Source organism: Suncus etruscus, chromosome 13 (genome assembly GCF_024139225.1).
Source record: "Suncus etruscus isolate mSunEtr1 chromosome 13, mSunEtr1.pri.cur, whole genome shotgun sequence".
In the NCBI taxonomy this organism is placed as follows: Eukaryota; Metazoa; Chordata; class Mammalia; order Eulipotyphla; family Soricidae; genus Suncus; species Suncus etruscus.
The window spans coordinates 54,159,987-54,184,692 of NC_064860.1; the positions used below are offsets into that span (position 1 = coordinate 54,159,987).

General features: G+C 32.0%; 1 pseudogene; it reads right to left on the reverse strand.

Moving 5' to 3' along the window:
• Positions 1–15,868, reverse strand: part of LOC126025826 (high mobility group protein B1-like) — a 92,696-nt pseudogene extending 76,828 nt beyond the window's left edge.
• Between the last annotated feature and the right edge of the window lie 8,838 nt (positions 15,869–24,706).

A 24,706-nucleotide genomic window follows, 5' to 3' on the forward strand; every position in this document is an offset into this window, starting at 1 on the left:
AAAAAAATGTTGCACTCCTGAAAGAGAATTATTTGCCAAAAAGGCCAGCTTAGAGCAGTCAAAATCAGTTGACCCTTTGCGTGGAGTGTTTGGCCATAATTCTAAAGTGGCTGTAACTACCTCTCTCTTTATTTTTAACCATTACTAAAAATCAGGCCTTAGCAATTCTTTCTAACAAAGGAGGACAGTACAAATCCCGCCAAAAGCCTCCCACTAACCAGCTCTTGTGATCTTTGCTACTTTGGCGCCAAGATCATGTTTTTTCCCAAAAACTTAGCTCATAGTAAAGCAATTTTTAGTTTTTCCCCAAAACTCTAAAACATTTCTCTCTCTTCCCACTTCCCTGAAAATTACCTGTTTTCTCCTGCTTACCCAAAACAAAGCTAACCCAAAACAAAACTTCTTTTCAACTTCAGTATCGGTTCTTTAATGTGCAAATTTTATCCATGGTCTTTCATTCTGTTTCCCTAACACTCTCCCACTTTCTTTGATGTCAAAAATTACACCCTGCATTCCAAACCTCAACCTTAAAAGCTACCCAGATCAAAAAATAAATTTGTCTTCGTCTTTCTAGCCGCAAGTCCCCATGCATTCTATGTGGTCTCATTCATTTAATATTTCATAATTCATATTTTATATTCACTTCTTTGTGCTTCCGCTTGACTTCCAGTGGGAAAAATGAACTCACTAAGGTTTTGCTTAGGAACTTTTTATCTCATCAGGATAAAACATTCTGCAGCAGTGGGATATTATGACATGACTGAATGAAATGAATGCCTCACCAAGAATACTGCACCCAGCCATACTCACGTTCAGGTTTGAAGGAAGGATACATAGCTTCATGGATAAAGAACAGCTCAGAAACTTCACAGATGAAAAACCAGCCTTAAAGAAAAAACTGACAGGTCTACTCTAAGACAAGAGAGACCAACAAACACAGCAAACTTATCTACGATGATGACATTAAATCCTATGACAATCATCTCCCTCAATATCAATGGACTAAATTCACCAATTAAAAAACAGAGAGTGGCAAAATGGGTCAAAAAGATGAGTCCAACCTTCTGCTGCCTACAGGAAACACACCTGAATAGTCAGAACAAACATAGACTCAAAATCAAAGGCTGGAGGAAAATCATCCAATCAAACAACACCCTTAAAAAAGCTGAGGTGGCCATATTAATATCTGATGACACAAACTTTATACTCAGAAAAGTTGTAAGGGACAAAGATGGACACTATGTACTAATCAAGGGATATGTGCAACAGGAAAAAATAAGACTATTAAACATATATGCACCCAATAAGAGACCAGCAAATTATCTAATACAATTACTGACAAATCTGAAAGAAGAAATCAATAATAAAACAATAATAGTGGAAGACCTCAACACAGCCATGTTAACACTTGATAGGTCAACCAGACTAAAATCCAACAAAAACAAACTAGCCCTGAAAAGAGTAATGGAAGAAAGAGGACTAGTAGATATATATAGGACACTCCACCCCAAAAACACCTCGATAAACATTCTTCTCCAATGTACATGGGTCATTCTCCAGGATAGACCACATGCTGACACATAAAACATAACTTCATAAAATCAAGAGGATAGAAATCTTGCAGGCTACCTTTGCTGACCCACAAGGCTCTGAAATTAGATGTGAACTACAAAGCCACACAGAAGAAAAACTTTAAAAATAGGAAATTAAACACCCTGATACTGGACAATCAGTAGGTCCGAGATAAAATCAAAGAGGATATCAAAACTTTCCTGGAAACATATGATAATGAAGACACAAACTGCTAGAATCTATGGAACACAGAAAAGCGGTTCTGAGAGGAAAATTTATAGCTTTGCAAGCACACATCAGGAAGGAAGAAGGGGCATACCTGAATAACTTAATGATGCAGCTTATAAAATTAGAAAATGATCAACGAGAGGAACCAAAAATAGAAAGACAGAAGAAAATAACAAAACTGAAAGCAGAAATCAATGAAGTGGAAAACCAAAAACAATCCAAAGATCAACGAAAGCAGAAGTTGGTTCTTAAAAAAAAAAAAACAAAAAAAAAACAAGATTGATAGACCATTGGAAAAACTCACAAAGAAAGAGAGAGAGAGAGAGAGAAACCTGATAACCTGTATTAGAAATGAGAAAGGGGATATCATGACAGATACTGCAGAGATCCAAAGTGTAATCAGAGACTACCTTGAGAAACTTTATGCTAAAAATCATGAGAACCTAGAAGAAATGAATAAATTCTTGGAATCTTATAACCTTCCACAATTAAGAAAGGAGGATATAGCATATCAAAACACCTCCATCACTATTGAGGAAATTGAAACTGTAATCAAATATCTGCCTAAAAATAAAAGCCCAAGTCCAGATGAATTTATTAATGAATTCTTTCAAACCTTTCGAGAGGAACTACTGCCAATAAGAGCCAGGCTCTTCCATGAAATTGAAAAAAGGGGAACACTCCCAAACAGCTTTTATGAAGCCAACATCACCTTGATAACAAAACCAGACAGAGGTATTGTCAGAAAAGAAAACTACAGACCAATATCCTTGATGAATGCAGATGCAAAGATCTTCAACAAAATCCTGGCAAATAGGATCCAATGCATCATCAAGAAGATCATACACTATGACCAAGTAGGTTTCATCCCGGAAATGCAAGGATGGTTTAACATCAATAAATCTATCAATATCTTACACAACATAAACAACAAGCAAAAGAAAAAATCACATAATCATATCAATAGATGCAGAGAAAGCATTTGATAAGGTCCAACACCCATTCTTGATCAAAACTCTCAGCAAGATGGGAATGGAAGGAACCTTTCTCAATCTAGTCAAAGCCATCTACCACAAGCCAATGGCAAATATATCCTCAATGGAAAAAAAACTAAAAGCCTTTCCTCTAAATTCTGGTACAGACAAGGCTGTCTGCTCTCAACACTCTTCTTCAACTTAGTACTGGAAGTGCTTGCTATAGCGATCAGGCAAGGAAAATATATCAAGAGAATCCAGATAGGAAAGGAAGCACTCACTGTTTGCAGATGACATGACACTCTACTTAGAAAACCCTAAAGTCTCCACCAAAAAGCTTCTAGAAACAATAGACTCAAATAGCAATGTGGAAGGCTACAAAATTAACACACAGAAATCAATAGGCTTTTTATACACCAATAATGATAAAGAAGAGATGGACATCAAGAAGGCAATCTCATTCACTTTAGTGCCACACAAACTCAAATATCTTGGAGTCAACTTGACGAAAGATATGAAGGACCTATACAAAGAAAACTATAAGCCCTGCTCCAAGAAATAAGAGAGGACACACGGAAATAGAAACACATACCGTGCTCATGGATTGACAGGATTAACATTATTAAAATGACAATACTCCCCAAAGCATTGTACAGATTTAATGCAATCCCTTAAAGATACCCATGACAGTCTTCAAACAAGTGAATCAAACACTTGTGAAGATCATCTGGAACAATAAACACCCTCAAATAGCTAAAGCAGTCCTAGGAAAGGAGTATTTCCCAACTTTAAACTGTACTACAAAGCAATAGTTATCAAAACAGTATGATATTGGAATAAAGACAGATCCTCAGATCAGTGGAATAGGCTTGAGTTCCCAGACAATGTTCCCCAGACATAGAATCACCTAATTTTTGACAAGAGAGCAAGAAATCCTAGGGGGATCAGGGAAAACCTCTTCAACAATTGGTGCTGGCAGAACTGGTTAGCCACTTGCAAAAAAGCAAACATAGACCCCAGTTACCATCATGTACGAAGGTAAAATCTAAATGGATTAAAGACCTTGATATCAGACCTGATACCATAAGGTATATAGAACAACACCTAAGTAAAACACTCCATGAAATTGATACTAAAGGCATCTTCAAGGAGGAAACGGCACTTTCCAAACAAGTAGAAGCAGAAATCAACAGATGGGATTACATTAAGCCAAGAAACTTCTTCACCTCAAAAGAAACAGTGCCCAGGATACAAGAGCCACTCACCATGTGGGAGAAACTATTCACCCAATACCCATCAGGTAAAGGGCTAATATCCAAAATATACAGGGCACTGACAGAACTTTACAAGAAAAAATCATTTAATCTCATCAAAAAATGGGGAGAATAAATGAACAGACACTTTGATAAAAAAGAAATACAAATGGCCAAAAGGCACATGAAAAAACGGTCCTCATCACTGATCATCAGGGAGATGCAAATCAAAACAACTATGAGATACCATCTCACACCACAGAGACTGGCACACATCAAAAAGAATGAGAACAATCAGTGCTGGCGGGAATGTGGAGAGTAAGGAACTCTTTTTTTTTTTACTAAGTCTGTTTTTTTTTTTTATTTAAACAACTTTATTACGCACATGATTGTGTTTGGGTTTCAGTCATGTAAAGAACACCACCAGCACCAGTGCAACATTCCCATCACCAATGTCCCAAATCTCCCTCTTCCCCACCCAAACCCTGCCTGTACTCTAGACAGGCTTTCTATTTCCCTCATACATTCTCATTATTAGGATAGTTCAAAATGTAGTTATTTCTCTAACTAAACTCATCCCTATTTGTGGTGAGCTTCATGATGTGAGCTGGAACTTCCAGCTTTTTCTCTTTTGTGTCTGAATGTTATTGTTGCAAGAATGTCTTTTATTTTTCTGAAAACCTATAGATGAGTGAGACCATTCTGCATCTTTCTCTCTCTCTCTCTCTGACTTATTTTGCTCAGCATAATAGATTCCATGTACATCCATGTATAGGAAAATTTCATGACTTCATCTCTCCTGATGGCTGCATAATATTCGATTGTGTATATGTAGCACAGTTTCTTTAGCCATTCATCTGTTGAAGAATATCTTGGCATTTTCCAGAGTCTTGCTATGGTAAATAGTGCTGCAGTGAATATAGGTGAGAGGAAGGGATTTTTGTATTGTATTCTTGTGTTCCTAGGTATATTCCTAGGAGTGGTATAGATAGGTTGTATGGGAGCTCAAGTTCCAGTTTTTGGAGGAATCTCCATATCACTTCCATAGAGGTTGGACCACTGCTGGTGGGAATGCCGTCTAGTCCAACCTCTATAGAGAGCGATATGGAGATTCCTCCCAAAACTGGAAATTGAGCTTTCATACGACCCAGCTATACCACTCCTAGGAATATACCCTAGGAACACAAGAATACAATACAAAAACCCCTTACACACACCTTTGTTTATTGCAGCACTATTCACAATAGCCAGGCTCTGGAAACAACCAAGATGCCCTTCAACAGATGTATGGCTAAAGAAACTGTGGTGCATCAACACAATGGAATATTATGCAGCCATCAGGAGAGATGAAGTCATGAAATTTTCCTATACATGGATGTACATGGATTTTATTATGCTGAGAGAATAAGTCAGATGGATAGAGAGAGACATGCAGAATAGTCTCACTCATCTATGGGTTTTAAGAAAAATAAAAGTCATCTTTGCAACAATCCTCAGAGACAATGCGGGGAGGGCTGGAACTTCTAGCTCACTTCATGAAGCTCACCACAAAGAGTGGTGAGTGCAATTATAGAAATAACTACACTGAGAACTATCATAATCATGTGAATGAATGAGGGAACTGGAAAGCCTGTCTAGAGTACAGGTGGGGTGGGGTGGGATGGAAAGAGATTTGGGACATTGGTGGTGTGAAGGGGGCTGTTCTTTACATGACTGAAACCTAATCACAATCATATTTGTAATCAAGATGCTTAAATAAATACAAAATATACTAAAAAAAGAAAAAGAAACAGCTTACAATATCGAGTGCAGAGTCAAATACAAGTCTGACACATTCAAGACAAATGCTCTATCTGCTGTACTATCCTTTGGGCCTCTTATATTTCAAATTGAGTATATATGTAAATGTAACATATATGTTTATATTATGATGTCTCATGTATCAGAAATCATCATAAATGTCATATATTCTTAAATAATTTAAAGCAAGAATAATTATTCATAACCTACCAATGTCTATTATGCTTTCTGCATGATACAGAGGACAATATTTTTAACCAAATTGTCTACAATGTTTATTATATATCTAGAGAGTTGAATTTCTGTTGGCCTGAGAGAGATACTGCTGGTATGTAACTTGTCTTGTTTGCAGCCTACCCAGTTTGTTTGTGGGCATCTTTTATGGTCACCTGAGCCCTGGCAGGAATGAAAATTTAGTGTATAACCAAATAAGTCCCGGACAACGCCAATGTGAACCCTCCAAAAGAAACTCATTTCCCAAATGGTTTTATATAACATAGTTAAATACCATTTGCATGTAGTAATCATAGAGCTATGCATGTAATATTTAAATTAAGAGAAACCTTACTTAGATGGAATAAAATGCTCTGAGTCTTACTGTCTTAAATTTGTACAAACCTTTTCAAATATCAATGACAATATCTACACTCATGAATACAGAACACCAACCCCAGGACAAAGTCAACTCCATGCTCCCACACTCATTTATTTCATATACTATAGACTATTTCCCCCCCCAAATTTATTTATTAAAATATTTTATATAAATTATTTGTTTTAAAATATGATCTAAATGAAAATGTGAAGAATTATAAATTATAAATATATCTACAAATATTTCAGACAGTGTATTTTAATGCATTGTGTAGTTTTAGTAAAAAAATAATGTAGACATTAAGGGTTTATGTAGCATCTATACTTTAGTTTAGTTGTCTGTCTTAGAAATGCCTATCAACATACTTTATAAATCAGAATATTATGGGCTACATTAATTTGTTCTCTGTTTAAAATAAAGAAAATCCCCTCGATTTGGGGGGAAATTAACAACTGAAATATTGAATATAATTTAATATATTTGTTAATGGGTACAAGATTATCTGCAATCTATCTGGAAACATATAAATGATTGTTTTTCAAATGACAAGCAAATAGAAATGTTCAGTTTTCAATAAAATATATAAGGAACATTTTAAGAGTTTAAGGACATTTAGGAATTTTAGTGAAGATATGCAGGAAAGAATTTTCAGTGAACAGATAAGTTGGACATTTTTTTTAATTTTCTCTAGTTGTTGCAGTCTGACTTCTCTTGTGTTCATTGATTAGGTATCTTTGAGAGAAAACAAATACCCCTGTAGTTATTCTGTGTTCTGCAAATTATATTGCTAGGCAAATATAGGAAACATCAATTTAGAACTTCCTTTAACACTGACTTAGTTTATAATTGCTTCCATTTAAAAAGGTCAAATAATAGTATTCAAAACCATGCAACTTATCTTCAGTTATGGAGACCATAACTTAAATACGTTTGCAATTACTGGAAATCATAATGCACAACTAAAGGTATTCACACTAGTATGTACCCAGCTCAAGTGAATTTTTGTTTCTTTGTCTTTCTCCTCTTCTCACAGATGCCCATTTTTATTGGATTTAGCCCCTATAAGTCCCGAAATCACATCACTTTGACCCTTTTTCTGTCTTCCGAGTATTTTTAAATGTTTTGTTACTCTACTTAAAGAGGTATATAAAATGTATTTATATATCTCTATCTCAAAACCCTGAATCTATTTAATCTGCAAATTATATTAAATGAAATTAAGTCAATATATTGGGAGTTCTGCTCAGCAAATGCTCTTTATGAAAAAAGTAATCCCCACTTGAATAATTAACCACAAAGATTTTCAGTAGCTCTACTTAAGATATGCTTCTTGGCTATGTTCTTTACCATAGCAGGTTTACATTGTAGTTCATGAACCTTAGGCTTTCTATCAAATCCTTGTTTTAAGTTTAGGGGTTGAGTAGAATTAGGTTTTAGTTCAATCAGTATACGTAGGTTTTAGACAATTACAATAATAATAGCTAACTCAGAAATTTTTGCTTTGGGAAACTAACAATATCCAGTCATTGGCAATGATCTTTCGGTTCTCACACACCTCTTTTTCTCTTCTCACTCTCATTAGAAAATTAGTTTTTATTAAGTCTTATAGATAAAAAAGTTACATTTAATTAAAATCCATGTTATTACAATTATCTATGATTGTGAAACTCAGATAAACTTAAATCATGAGAAGCATAAGTGCATGGATAATGTAATCAATTTAACCTAAAGAATATTTAATATAAAAATGATGTATACTTACTGATGTGCTGAATATAGAATTTATTAGAACTCATTTATTGAATCTTCTTGGCCTTTCTTGTTTGGTTCTTCCAAAAGCCCCTTTCAGCATCCTACTAACAATATCAGAAGAATCTCAAGCAATGCTGAATCCAAAAGATCACATCTTTCAATTTTAATCATGCTGCATTAATATAAACATTTTATGGTGTGTCTGTGAAAGAAGATGGACCACCTCCATGCTATACAACTTTTGAATCAATGTTCAATTTCTATTTTTTGTTGAAGAATTCTACAAAGCTTCTAAATCACCTGAAAATTCTTTTCTTTAAGAAATACAACTTAATTTGTTTTTTTTTCTTAGTTGTTTATAGTTGTTTTAGATGTGAGTTCTTATCTAAATTTTCTGAGACAAGCAGTGTGATTTAAGTCTCTTTTTCTACTATTAGTCTCAGTCTAAAACATATAAAGTACAAAAGTAAAAACAAAGTTAGTATGCAGAGTAATAAAATTAAATAACATTATATGCTATTAAGCAATTATTATATATTATATTTTATGATTATTATTTTGTATTATTTTTAATTCTTAATCAGAATATTTTAGACAGCATTTTAAATACATGTAGATGTTGCTAAAAGAAATGTATACATGGGGCCAGAGAGATAGCATGGAGGTAGGGTGTTTGCCTTGCATGTTGAAGGGTGGTGGTTCAAATCCCGGCATCCCATATGGTCCCCTGTGCCTGCCAGGTGCGATTTCTGAGCATAGAACCAGGAGTAACCCCTGAGCACTGCTGGGTGTGACCCAAAAACCAAAACCAAAACCAAAACAACAAAAAAAACAGAAATTCAAATAATTTCACTATCTTAAATTGATAATAATGCAAAATATTACCATTAGAACAACATGTACCTAATGTTAATGATCTAAACAAACCCACATATTTATTGTCCATTTTAATGATGTAATCTTTTTAAAAATAATCTACTTCCTTCTGATTGATAATAGCTTTTTGAAAGACATAATCTTATTCTGTACAAAAAAATTTATTGCATTTTAAAAAGAATTTTTATTGTGATCAAAATGAATTCCAAATCTTTCAAAGTAATAGTTAAGGTACATAGAGACAATTAATTAGGGTCATTCCCCCCACAATATCGACCTCCCTCCACTCTCTTCCCAGCTTCCATAGCATAATTCTGAGCCCTTTGCCCCTGGACTGCTAATGTAACAGTCCCCCTTTGTGTATAATTGTTATAGATTGGGTATCAATTCTGTTGTCGTTGACTTTGGGGTTTGGTGTTTAAGTCTGATCGTTTTTTATATTTCCACTCAATATTCATACAACTGGTTGCTCCTGGTACCATCCAATTTTCCCCCTCAATTTATGAAGAACAAGATGACTCAAATTCTGTGGTCTGTTAGAAAAAGAAAAGGAAAAAAAAAGCTGAAGGAGTCTATCTAGAGGTTATAAATAACAATTTTAAAAAAGGGAAAAAGAGAAAAAACAAAAATAAAAACAAAACAGAAAACAAACAATGACAAAAGACACAACAACAGCAAAGAATCGTCAATAAAATAACAACCACAAGTAAGAAAAAAAGAAGGAAGAAAAGGTAAAAAATAGAAAGAGGGCTGATGTGGCAAGGCTTTATGGTATTTTATTCATTTAAGAGTTTCTAGGTCATAGTTGGTGATCCTCAGAGTTTATATTTACTTTTGTGCTTAAGGTCACATCTGATGATGCTCAAGGACAATACACAAGATCAGAGATAGAATTGGGGTCAGCTACATGCCAGGCAAAATACTTCCTTATGGTTTGTGCAGTCTCTCCATTCTTAAATTCTCAACCAAAAAATTATGTAAACAGAGTAATTTTATAAGCCAAAAGGTTGGGGTTTTTTTGGTGGTATTAGTTGTTGGGCCACATCCCACAATGCTCAGGAGCAATTTCTGGCTCTGCATTGTGGAATTAAATCCTGACAATGATCAGGGGACCATAGGCATTATCTGAGATCAATTCTAGGTTGGTCTCCTGCAAGTCATGTACTCTATGAGCTGTGCTATTTATTGCTCAGGCTCAAGGCAAACACCTTTAATTGTTGATAGCTTCCATTTTAAATATAGGTATGTGTGCTTGATAAGTGATAAAATTAAAATTAAATTGTCTAACTTTTGATAAATATGATAAAGAACTTTTATCATTAATATGTTAAAATGATGAAAAATTCATAAAAATATTACGTGAACATAATTACTACTGCAAATGGAAGTTTTGAGATGTATAATATTTATGTAAAATTCTTCTACATATTTAATATATGGTTATGTTCATATAATTAACATGAGGTACATGTAGTCCTAATGGTAACATTTTGCATCACTATCATTTTAAGATAGTAAAATTAAATAGATTTATTTTTAGTAAAGTTGAATATATTTAAATATATTACAGACTGTCATAGATGAAATATTCTGCTTAGAAAATTAAAATTAATCATTCATTGTTAGATGTTCCATGATCTTTCTTAATTTTAAAAGATGATCAAAATGTAGAAATAGATATCTGCATGATCATCTCAATTTTTCTCAACCATTAAAATATTTAAAGTAGACAGGTTTTCAATATTTATAGCCAATAAATTCAAAATATTGAAGTGCTTTCCTAATCTTTTAAGAAGAAGCTTCAAAGCATTTTTTCACCTCTGTTTTGTTAAGCAAATTTCCAATAGAGTAAATATTTTTTTCTATCACTTTTGTTTATGTTCTAACAATATAGTATTCAGAAATCTTTTTGGGTCTAAATATAATAAAATATAATAAAATATATTGCACTTGTATTTATATGAAAGTTTATCATTTTCTGTTACTCAGAAAATTTTAAATGTAAGTCAATGATAAAGGGCAAAGACCATAATGTCTAATAATTATGTATATTGCCATTTTAATGAAGTAATTTTATTAAAATACTGTTGCTATTTGTTATGCCTTTCATATACAAGCTTAATAACAACCCATATTTGGTCTTATTTTCAGAAACACATATTAAGTCAATCTTTCTACATAGACATCTACTTATCTGTTCAGGGCCATCAACAAAATTTAGTTAGATATCACACTATGTATTAAAAACACTCTACCTCCACCATTTCCACTTTATAATCTATCCCTAGAAGAACAACAAGGAAAATTGACTAAAATATTAAAGTTGTATAATATTTTATAACTAATCCTAACTTCCAGTGCTATTTTAATTAAACAGTAAACATCAAATTGTTCTTTTTTTTGCACAGTGTATTTATTCCCCCAAATGCCCTCTAGAACTTAAAACCTATTTTGTTGTTACAATATATTGTTTATGGAAATTTTTGTATCATAGCAACAGAACAATTAGATATATGATAAATAAGGTGAATTTAGATAATATATTGAAAGCAAACAAACATATAGTTTTTATAAAAATATTCAATTCAAGTAAATAATTGTCTTGATTCTTTTTAAAACAGAAAATAGTTCAAAAAATTTAGGTCAAAACTTGCTAACTTGTATGAAAAACTTACAAAATGAATCAAGAAATGAAGCTTGGTAAATTATTTTTATACAAAAATTGGTGACTATGTAAAGTAAGCTTTAATATTCTTTGAAAAATCTCTAAGAACGTTCTCTAAGAAAATATGAGAAGAGAGAAATTAGCACAGAATGGTTATTTAATCAAGAGGATTGGAAGAAATAAATAAATGTAATTTGGCTGCAAGAGATGACAATTTCACTGAGATTTGTTGTTTTATCTTTCTTCTTCCAGGATTTATGAGAAGATGATGAACATGTGATATTTAGTTCTGTTGAGCAATTAAATATTTAATGAGAAGGACTGCTAATTGGTAGGAAATGTTGCCATTGATTGTTTCTTAACCAGTTAGTAATTGCATATAAAAGTCATATATTAGGACTTAATGGGCAATACAAGTTACTCTACCAAAAGTGTTATATCATTATCACAAGATTTATGTTGGAATCATACTTATGTGTCCCTATGGTTGTTAACCCACGATAGAGGAAAAGAAACCATTAAAATATAAGCTAAAAATTGATGGAAACTGTTCAATTGTTTCATGTAAAAAACACTTATTCCCTAAGAACTATGTGCTCCAGCATAGAATATAATTAGTTCTTTATCCTTTATCCGTACCTTCAAGTTTCCTAAATATAAAATAAGATGATAAAGTTGAGTGAAGTTTATAGATGGCAATTGAATTAAATAGTCAATAAGTGTACCCTTTTGTTTGGGAAATTTATGCCTTGATTAAACAACTTCATTTATCAGAAGAGAAAACGCAATAAAACTTTTATTTTTAACTTGATGATGTTTGGTTTAGTGATAATTCATTAAGATTGTTTATATGTGTCTTAGTCAAATAAAAGTTTAGCATACTTACTTATATCTACTTTGTAGTTTTAGTTGCCAAGAGAGTTGTTTCAATTTAATTGTGAAATAGAATTTACTCCAGATTGTTTCCATTAAAAATTCACTTCTATGTAAAACTGAGAAGTTGTTTTAATAATTTAGATTGATTTAATTAAGCCAAGTGAGGTGAGTACATTTAATAACAAGGGATATGAAGAAAACAAATGTTTAGAAACATGCCCAGTGTCATTTATAACACAGAAAAATGAACTAGAATTTAAACTCTGGCAGTCAGTTTTATAATGCGTCTACTTTTCAGCTGCTGCCTTGTATTGTTCTCAAGTGGATACAAATATATATCTTCCATTGAACTGTAATCTCCTGTGCAAGTGAAGGTACTAGTGTCTAGTCAAAGATATTTCAGGGTCTCCAAAAGTGAGTCCAGAAGGTAGAGTGATTGCCTTGCACCTAGGCAATCTAAGTTCAATTTCTGGCACTACATATAATTCCCCAAGACTGTTTGAGCAGTGTCCTGAGAATAACAAACCAAAAATAAAGTTTTAAGGGTGCTAGAGAGATAGTACAGATTTAGTTGGTTTCCCTTTCATGCTACTGACACCAGGTGATTCTTGGCACCTCATATGGTCCCCTGAGCAAAACAAAGAAAGCAACATTAGGCACAGAAATTAGTGCAAGAATAGGCAGAATGATAAAAACTATTCAAAAGACACTGGAGTTAATAGTGAAAAATACCATGTTTGTTCATTGTCTTTTACTCTGCGAGAGTGTCGCATCAGAATAATGATACTGATACTACCATTTTTAATCAGGATTACTAAGAATAGTTTTGATTTTGCTGTTGTTGTTTTGTGTGCAATTTCTCCATTCTTCAGGGTTTTTTAAAATTTTTTAATAATTTCTGTATTGCTTATATTCTCCTTTTGTTCCTGAGCAAACTAAAACATGGTCTATAATTAAGTTATATTATCCCATTGGTTTTGTTTCATTGCTTTTCTTTCATTCTTTGTGGTTTTATTAATTATTGTAGGTTTTCCTAGTGCTTCTGATAGTTTATTTGCCTTAATACTTGGAAATTTCAACAACAATTTAATTTCAGCAACAATTTCATTGCTATGAAAATTTTTATTGCAATTAGGTATACTTTGAAGAGTCATGAAACTTTACACATAAAACACACCAGTGTGAAAATTAGTATTGCCACAGTATACATATATATATATAAAATATATATATAATTTGATAGATAAACACAATGATTAAATAAAATACTATATGACAAACCTATCAGAAAACATGCATCAAAAATTGTTTTTATTTTTTTTTTGTTTTTGTTTTTCGGAGCCACACCAGACTCAGAAATCATCCTGGTAATCAGGGATCGATTTGAAATGCCTCGATCAAACCCAAAATAGGTCCCAGGTAGCTGTTTGCAAGGACAAAAAACCTTACTGCTTAGAGCTCCTAAGCATTCTTAACACACCAAAATATTACTTTGAAATATCAGAAGACTTAATTTCATATCATATATAGAATAAATAAATTCTCATTTTCATTTTTGGAAGTACCATTGATTTCTAATTTTACTTTCTATAGGAAATATTGCTAAGTAAAATTTTCTATTGGATACTCAATCACATTCACATATAATAAATAAAAAGCAATAGTGAAATGATAACCTGTACATAATAAGCAGCTTTTAGACAAATATTAATAAAACAGTTATTTTTAAACTATAAGAATGACTAATTCTACCTATATTTATAAGTAACTTGATGAATATCACAAGTAATTAAGATAGCACTTTGTTTCTTATACTTTCTAAGGAAAAATGCTTTCATAACAATCAAAAATTAGACATTAGGAACCAGAGCAGTGGCATAGAGCAGTAAGGCGTTTGCCTTGCTTGTGCTAGTTTAGGACTGACCACAGTTCAATCCTTTGGCCTTCCCATATGGACCCCAAAGCCTGGAGTGATTTCTGAGCACATATCCAGGAGTAACCCCTGAGTGTCACTGGGTGTGCCTCCCCAAAAATAACAAAATAAATAGGCATTAAATTTATTTTGAAAGCAATTAATTACCATTAGGCATAATGTTGAAAATTACATTTTCTTAAAAAAAGTGTCTTTCTCTTCAGCATTCATTAAAATATAACATTCTATGAAAGCTAATGCTTTAGATTTCCTACATTATAAAGCACTTTTTCAGTAGCTCATCTGGATTTAACCATTATATTCATATATATGATAAAAACATATTTAAAATTGGTATCACAATGCAGTTGTGTTTGGAGGGTATTATTTTCGAGTTGTATATCTAGTGTTCCAGTGATAGCAAAGGGAACATAGATAGTGGTATCCAGTAATATCTAAATATATAAACAAGCAAATTGATGTCTTAGAAGAAATAAAATAACTCATAAATCGCTTGTATAAAATAATATATTGCACATATAGAAAATGGTTTTGAAGTGTTCTTGAAGCATTAATGAGAGTAGATACATGACAATAATTACAAACTCAAATATTTTTTCAATTAAAATGAATTCATTTTTTTAAACATTTTTAATTTTTTTGGGTGGGAGCAACACCTGGTGGCCCACAGCAGTTACTCCTGGCTCTTAGAAATTGCTCCTGGAAGGCTCGGGGGGAGCATATGGGATGCCAGAATCAAACCCATGTCTTGCTTTGCAAAGCAAACACCCTTCCACTGTTAACATTATTCTAATACTTTTATAAATAATATATACCCACATTGGAAACTGCTATCCATTGAGATACAAAGCAATTACATGTCTGTATTTATAAATTTTATAACAGAATAAAAAATGAAGAGCTCTTTATTAAATAGCATGCTCAAATAACACAGGTAAAATTAATAATGATATTATTCATATAATTTGATTTATATAGTATTATATACATTATATTATATTATACTATACAGTATATAATGTTACTCAGAAATATTGAAACTCAAAACAGACTTGTTGAATGAATCTTACTGTTCATGGCTGTTATAAATAAAATGTAAGAGTCTAAAATTATATAGATAGTATATGAGCCAGTTATTATGGTAAATATATGATATCACCTGCAGGCCCAAAATCATGGAATTTTATATTTTAAGTATGGTGGATTTTGTTGTATGCAAAGTCTACCTTTTTATAGACATTAGAATAAAAACAGAAACAAAAAACACAAAGAAAGTATTCAACAGGTAGGACACTTACCTTGTAAGCTGCAAGCGGGGTTTTGTTTCTTCTTTGGCATGTACATTGGTCCATGATGATCCTTGAGTACAAGTCAGAATTCCTGAACACCATCAGTAAACTCTTAAAAAAGGTAACCCAAAATGTAATTATGGTAACTTTTTAAAAAGCTATTAACTTTGGATTGGTTGGTCTTTTCTATCAACTTTCCTTTTACAATAATATACTTCAATCTGGGACATATGAATAAAATCTTTCTACAGTAATATACTTCAATCTAGGATCAACTTCTGAATAAAATTGTTCACAGTTTACATAAAACAGGAGATGCTAAAATATTGAATATTATACATTTCGCACAATGTAGTACATAATGCATTCAAATATATCCAAGTGTAAGCTAAATATCATTTATAGGCAGTATACAGAATTCATATTATATTCAGTTCATGTTTTTAAGCAATAGTGTGTTCTTTCCCTCAAATACAAACATAAGGAACATATAAAATAGTTTAAAAATACACATTTTTGATCATCTGAATTTATCTAACCGCATACAACAAATTCATATTTTACTATATTTGAGCTGGAACAATAGGACATTGGGTAGGGTCCTTGCTCCTCTTGGAAGCTGACCCAGATATGATTCCTGACAGCATATATTGTCCCCTGAGACCCAACATGAGTAGACCTTGAGCAGCCCTGATAAGGCTTAAGCAAAACTGGGTTTGACCTGAACTCACACAATATATCTCTATGTGTTTTATATGTATATATAATATATACCAGTATGTATATATAATATATAAATTATCTCCAATATATTTTGAAGTATAACAATTGTTTAAAATGTATAATTGGGCTAACAAAGTCATCATAACATGGCTTAATTATCTCATAAAACTTGTACAACTTATAATGGAATTTTATTTAAAGCAATAGATGGCACTATTGGTCCATTATTATATATTATATTGGCTGTTATCTTCTATACCACCACCCATCTAATTCATATTATCATCCTTAGTTTTGTTGGCTGGTGTATAAAAATATCTCAAAAATTAATTAGATTAAAGCTCATTTTTTAAAACTATGTAACTTTGATTTGTATATTATCCCTGTGTAGAATTTATTAACTAGAAAACAGCGTGGAAAATAAAGAATTTGTGCCTTTTATGTATGTTTCAGGATACATTACTCACACTACTACCTGGAAATTGGTCAGGATGCTACTGGGTAACATTTATAAAGATAATTTGTTCTTAGTATGCACTTAATAATGCTTACACCAATAAGCCTTGAAATGCTTAGATATGATATATTACTTATTCTGTAATTAAAAATCACACAAGAAGAAATATCTGTCTTCCCAAGTATATTTTCTGTTAGCAAGAAAAAATAGTGACATTGTTTTAAAAAAAAAAGTAAAGTAATTTGAAATAACATCATGATCTAATTAAGCTGAATGCATAAGCAAATGATATAAACAACAATATTATATTATAAACACCTAGCTTAAGTAACTAAATTAAGTCCTAAATAGTGAAAGGACGCAGCAAAAATATTTCATGACTTGCCTATTTTTATATTTTAATTTTATGGGTGTATGTGCATTAACTAATGAAGCTTATTTATGTTGTGAATTATGTTATAACTTATGTTATGAAAGTATTGTTAGTACAGTGATTTGGGAGTAGTGCAAATTATCTGCTGAATCCATTTGCTTTTTTTCTGTTGGTTTATCATTCAATTAGTGATTCAGATATAAACAAAAGATTTAAAAGATGCAATTTGTCCTTTTTTATATAGAAAAATCTGCTTTCAATTGGGTCTAATAGCTATATTAAAAGTGTATTAATTTAATATGTTTCATTCTGTAAAGCTTTTCAGCATTAACTGAGATTTTATGTAGCCACAAAAAATGATTTTTTAATTATTCCCAATAATAGAGCACTTTTGTATGATACCATAATTGCAACTGACATTGGAAAAACCTGAACATCAGTGAACTATTTAGAGTGCAATAGTCACATAATGGCACCTCTTCCATTTTGATTCCCTAATTTTGAGCATGTTATTAATATCAAAATATATATCTACTGTTTAGACTACAGAATTCTCTATATTTAAATATATTAAATAAATCTTTGTAAATTCTAATTAAAATAATCTTAGTTATGTATTATATGCTATTTCAAATTTCATTGCAACTTAAAAAGTTAAATATTAAATAATTAAAATATAAATATTAAAATATATAATGTTAAATATTAGAAAGCACAAACTCAAAAATATTATTTGTCATATTATAAATAAAATGGTGGGATAAGTAGATTGACTGAGGTCAAATAATGACTTAAACATAAGTGAATAATTCTAATATTTCCCTCAGAATCACCCAGCTACCTTATGCAGCTTCCAATTTGAAAATTAGAATTAAATCTCAATTACTTTAACAGAAATACATTTTTGGGAAAATTCTAACTTAATTTTGCAGGATGATGATAAAAATTATATCTTATATTACTATTGAATACACTATTCTCATTAAATGTATTTGGTCCATATTTATGCATACACCTTTATGACTACCAAATGTATTTAGAATTATAAAAATAGATAATTTTAGCTGCACAGATAATTAAGAGATAATGAATGTATACCTGACTATTTTGAACTCTTCATTGAGCCAGGGAGGGAAGTAAAACTTTCCTGAAAATATGTCTTTAAAAATTAGTGTTCAGACACCAATAAAAAAAGACTAATATCTTCATCCAGAAATAGAGACAGGTGATGAATGGATACTTGCAGAAAGATACGATATATATGGCCTGGGAAGAGACATCTAAAAAAGTGCTAATTGTCACTTATTATTGATGAAATATAAATCAAAGTAGCAATAAAGTATCATTTCACAACAGTGAGAATATCATAAATCAAAAATACCAGAAAAGACTTGTATTGGTGCTATGCAGGGAAAATTGAACTCCAAATTACTGTGAGTTGAAATCTCTTCAGTTTTAGCCTCTGTGGAAAAAAATAATGGTTTCTCAAAAAAAAAAAAGTCAGGTTTTCATGGACTCAGAAGTCACACTTTCAGAATCTACCTTAAAATAAAAAAAACCACCTTTTTTTTTTAAATAGAGAGGCATACCAATTTCATTGCAGAGCTTATTACAATAGTTAGATTATGAAACCCCCGAAAGACATAATGACAAATGAATAAAGATGCAACTATAAGAATAGATGAGGTTGTCCAGTTTGTTGAAAGTTAAATGAAACAGGGGGTTATCATGTCAAGTAAATGAGTCAGAAAAAGAATAACTAATAGCTGGGCTCATTCTTCTATGCAATATAGAGAGATAAAATAAATAAACAGTATCAAATAATGAGAAGCTTTTGGATTTTGTGTTAAAAATTCCTTTTATCAAGCTGTGAGAGGGAATAGAGGGGAGAATATACTACAGATGACTAGGAAAGTAGTGAAGGTTCTTGAGAACTTTGTTGATGAGCAGTAAAGGTAATACATAGTTTAACCAATAGTATTGAGTTTTTCTCCTCAACTCCACTAGATTTTGGAAACCTAGATTTTCCATAATTTTTAAACGTACACATTTCTAAAAGCACTATAACGTGATTCTGAATTATCTAACATATTTTTCATAAAACTTAACAGAAAATTCACATATACATATGTGAATATATATAAATTCACATATATATGTGAATTAGTACACTACAAACCTCAGTGAGACCCTAAATATTGTAGGCCCAAAGAAATTAGAAACTGTCTCTCTGCCATGGTAAAACAAGGAATGTCCAGATTTACAGAACTGCAAGGACTAACTGCAGCCTGAACCCTGTTCTCGAGGTCATCAAGAGTTTCTGGAGTAGCCAGAATGATAGCACAGTAGGTTGGATATTAGCCTTGCATATGGATAACGAAGGTTCGATCCCTGGCATACCCATGTGGGCCCAGAACCTGCCAGGTGTAATTTCTTTTCTTTTCTTTTTTTGTTTTTAATTTTGTAATTTTGTTTGTTTGTTTCTGGACACACCCAGAGGCACTCAGAAATAACTCTAAAAAAGTTCTGGGATGCTATAAAATACCTAGGATCTAAAGTGAGTGAGTTGCATGCAAGGCAAATGCTCTACCTGCTGTGTTATAGCTCAGACTACGGGAGAAATATCTGAGTTTTAGCCAGCAGCAATCCCTAAGCAGAGCTGAGTGTGTTCCAAAACAATAAAAACAAACAAGTACCAAATTTTCCAGCATATAAGACAACTGGGAATATAAGGCGACCCCCTACTTTTTCTGTTAAAATACAGGGTTTGGGCTAATTCACCATATAAGACTATCTCTCTTTCAAAGCACACCAAATGAAAATAAAAAAGTAAGAGAAAAAGAGTAGAACCCTCAAAGGTTAACAGTATATGTTTAATAAAGCTACACTTTGGAGTGCCAACAATTATTTTACATCTGTCATTTGTAGTGAGTGACTGTGATATTTTTAATTGTGATCTACATTGAGAGCAGGGAGAGGGGGCTCCTCCAAGAGCAGCTTGCTGGGGTGCAATAATTAATAGGACAGCTAGAGGGAGACAGAGTACCTCCTCTATGTCTCATAAAAGCTGAACAGAAGACTGAGCACCTGAAAGCTGCATAACCATCTACTTGATGAGATGTGGCAATTGGTAACTCATCTCCTCTGTGTGCTCTGAAAGATGAATCAGAACAAGCAGAGGACTGAGTGATGACGCATGACAGCTGGATGGGATGTGGCTGTAAGAGGGGGCTGGATCACTCATCCCTGAAGCTAAAGTGAGTTTCAGCATGACATATACAAGCATATAAGATGACCACCGAATTTTAAGAAGTTTTTCATGGGTTCAAAAGCCATATTATATGCTGGTAAATACGGTAAATGTTCTGGAGACCAGGATTTGGACTGGGGCTTTCTTTGCCTTTGAACACATTATCCTCTCTCTCTCTCTCTCTCTCTCTCTCTCTCTCTCTCTCTCTCTCTCTCTCTCTCTCTCTCTCTCTCTCTCTCTCTCTCTCTCCCTCCCTCCCTCCCTCTCTCTCCCTCCCTCCCTCCCTCTCTCTCTCTCATTGTCTCTGTCTCTCCCTCTCTTTCTCTCCCTCCTCTTTCTTTTCAGAATTCCTAAATAAAGTCTATTTTTAATTAAAAAGACTTTAATACTATTTTAAACATGATATTTAAACTATAATCAGAAAAACATTAAAGTTATCATAATAAATTTGGACATGATCAGCAAAAAATAAATTTAATTCAAACCTTTTAAATTTCAAAGAATCTAAACTATCACTTTGTATAGAATTTTCATCTTTATATATTAAATTAGAGCTGTTGACACTTAAAATGTTTTTTTAAAGTGCACCTAAGGTACTTTATTTAATACCTCCTTAAGAGTCTATTTTTTATTAAATATTGACTTCATTTTAGATTTGGTTTTGGAAGAAGATCTATATATGTTCAGGAGTTACTACTGTACCCAAAGGCCAGGGATCACTCCTGATGGGTTTTTGCAATATGGTATACTGGGTATTAAACTTAGATAGTTTAAATGCAAGGCCTTATCTGCTATCAATCTGGTGCCTAAACTTGCTATTTTATTTTTATTTATATATTTATTTATTCATTTATTTATTTTTGCTCTTTGGGCCACAGCTGGTGGTTACTCCTGGCTATGCACTCAGGGGTTACTCCTGGCTATGCACTCAGAAATTGCTCCTGGTTTGGGGACTATATGGGACACCTGGGGATTGAACCTTGGTCTGTCTTAGTTTAGCGCATGCAAGGCTAACACCCTACTACCTGCGCCAATGCTTCAGCCCTAAACTTGCTATTTTAAATTGATTTAATTATTTCCTTTGAGGCCACATGGACATAGTGATGATCTTTGCTTCAAACATAGTGTCAGTCAACTACATGTCTAAACTTTGCTATTTTCATTTTTGTTCTCTTCATTTTTCAAGGTTTTTTTTTGACATTTCTTCATAAGGAAATGTATTAGTCATTTTTTGGAGTATGTTAACTGGTCAAAAGTCTGTCTATATTTATTCATTTGAGAATATTTGCAATGCTCCTTTAATATCTGAAAAATATAATGAGCTGTTTGGGAATTCAGAGTCATATTTCATTTCATATAGTACTTGTGGTCCTCACATTCTTTTCTTGCTTTACTTCTACAGAAATACTATTCTCATGAAAACTACATTTTATCTGCAGAAAATATCTCATGCTTGCAATATGCTGTTTTATTTATTTTAAGTCTACTTTTATTGATTTCAGGTGTGTTCATAATTGCTATTGAAAGGGTTACTAAGAATTGTCTTAAAAAAACTGATTAAGGGCTGGAATGATAGCACAGTAGTAGCACATTTTGCCTTGCATGCAGCCAATCTAGTGTGGACAGTGGTTTGAATTCTAGCATCCCATTTGGTCCCCTGAGCTTGCCAGGAGTGATTACTTAGTGCAGAGCCAGAAATAACCCCTGAGCACCTCTAGAAACCAAAACCAAAACCAAAAAAAAAAAAAAAAAAACCCTGATTAATCAGGTATCTGTGTCATACAGATAATAGTAATAAACTGAATATATAATTTAGGGTTAAGAGTTGCTTTATATTTACCAACTCTATTTAAGTTCCTTGTATCATATATTATAACAGAGCTGTCAGAGGGTTTCCTAAGGACAGAACCAGGGGTCTAAACACTGCCATGTGTGACCCTAAAATAAAAAAACAAAATTAACTGGTATGATTTTGTTACTGTCATGCTGACTCCTATATTAATAAAATGTTAAAAGTTTGATGAAGTCAATTTATTAATTTTGTTTTAGATCATTAAGAATATATTATTTTTGTATTCACTTATTTGTAATAGGCAAATGAGTATTTTCTAGTAAGTCGCAATATTTACTATTTTAATAATTTATAATTAGATAATAAATCACTTGCTTATTGTTTCTAAGAAATGTCTTTGCTTCATTTAGTATTTAATTTAACATTCATTAATTTCAGTTTATATATGTATAGCAAATCTCAAATCCATTCACCGTCCTCCTTCCAGCCCTCCTAGGTAAATTCAGTTAGCTGGATTTACATTGTGTATATATATATACTCAGTTGTTTCTGCTGTCTGATTGGAGGTCACTATAAAGCTATTTGATTGGAATGAACAAATTTGATTATATATTTAAATAAGGGTGCAATGTGAATATAGGACAATTGCTCAAACAGCACAAGTCTTTAAAAAGCTTTGTAAGATGACTTCATATGCCATTATGCAAATAATGTCTGAAAGATGACTAATCAGTCTATGCATGCCTTTATATGAATTTGAACAGTGATCTCATAAGCCTTTATGTAAATAAAGTTTGTAGAATAAGAAATTGGATCACATATTAAAATTAGACAGGGTAAAATGACCCACCAAAAAATCTGACTCTCCTTATTCTTTCTGATACCACCCTCCTCATTTCATTCTTAGCAGTACTGCCTGATGCAGCTGCAAAATAAATTAATAGCTATAATTAGTTTTTTTTTGAATTCCTGTTTTGAGGTTATTTATATTGAGAAACCTCAGAGTAAAAAATATTTATAATTATATTTTTAGGCTTATCATCCTTCACCTCTACACTTATTCAATAGTCTCTGAAGGGTACTAGAATTCTGAATTTTATATCTATATTACTGGTGAGTTTTTGGTTCTTTTTGATGTTGTGCTTAGGCCACAACAAACAGTGTTTAGGAATTATTGTCCTCAAGGACACTCTCATGGAATTCAGAGAACTATGCAATGCCTTGGATTAACCCAGACCCCCTGGATGAATCATGTGCTATAGTATCTCTCAACCCCAAATCTATGGTTCTTAAGCTACCATAAATATATGGAGTTGGTCATAAGCACAAAGATAGGAAAAGCAAGTAAAAGTTAATTTTTTATTTAGATTCACCAATTTATCTAGATGTTTGCAATTTGTTCTAAAATGTTATTCACTTTTTTATTCACAATCCTCAAGATGTATATTTTGCCATTTATGTATAGTGCTTTCATTTGATTATTTTCATTATGAGGAAGATTGGAGTCCATTGGCACTTCTGGTTTGAAATTCAGGGTTTATTTCTTTTATCTATTTTATAAAATCATAAATAATTAGTCCTAGGAATACTCAAATACATATATTGACTACAGAAGAATTCAGCAAGCACCCTAAAGTTTGGATGCTTACCTGCCCTAGAAAGAATAAATTTTGGAGTCTATCATTCTACAATTTTTGACTTATTTAACTTCTTTTAACTGAATTAAACATCTATAAATATATGTGTGTGTAAATTCAGAGTAAATACATACAAGTTTTAAATATGAAATGTAATATATTTGCAGCTATAAAATATAAGTAAAATAAAATATAAAAAATGAATATAAAATATAAAATTATTTAGACTCATAAAATTAAAAAAACCTCTGAATTATATAAGACCCAGAACTGAATATATCACTATACTATGTTATAAAATAGAAACCAAGAATGAAGCTTCTGAAAATTTAGGGATATAAATAAAATATATGAACCACTGTATATAGAATACATATTATATTTGAGATGAGAATATAAAGTGATAGATCATGAAATAGCATGTTTTCTGTATTATGGTGATAGATTTTTTTTGTAAAGAGTAGGACAATCAAATGTTTTTCTAGTGTTTTGAGGAAAGTAAATATATGTAGAATCAAATATATGTGATCAAATACTTATTTGAAAATATCTTCTCTTTTCATTGTAGATTTGTAAAATATACAGTTTTTCAATTTGTCTATCACTCTATACCGACAAGCCAAGAGGAAAGTAACTAAAACCTCTTTGTTGATATCTTTTA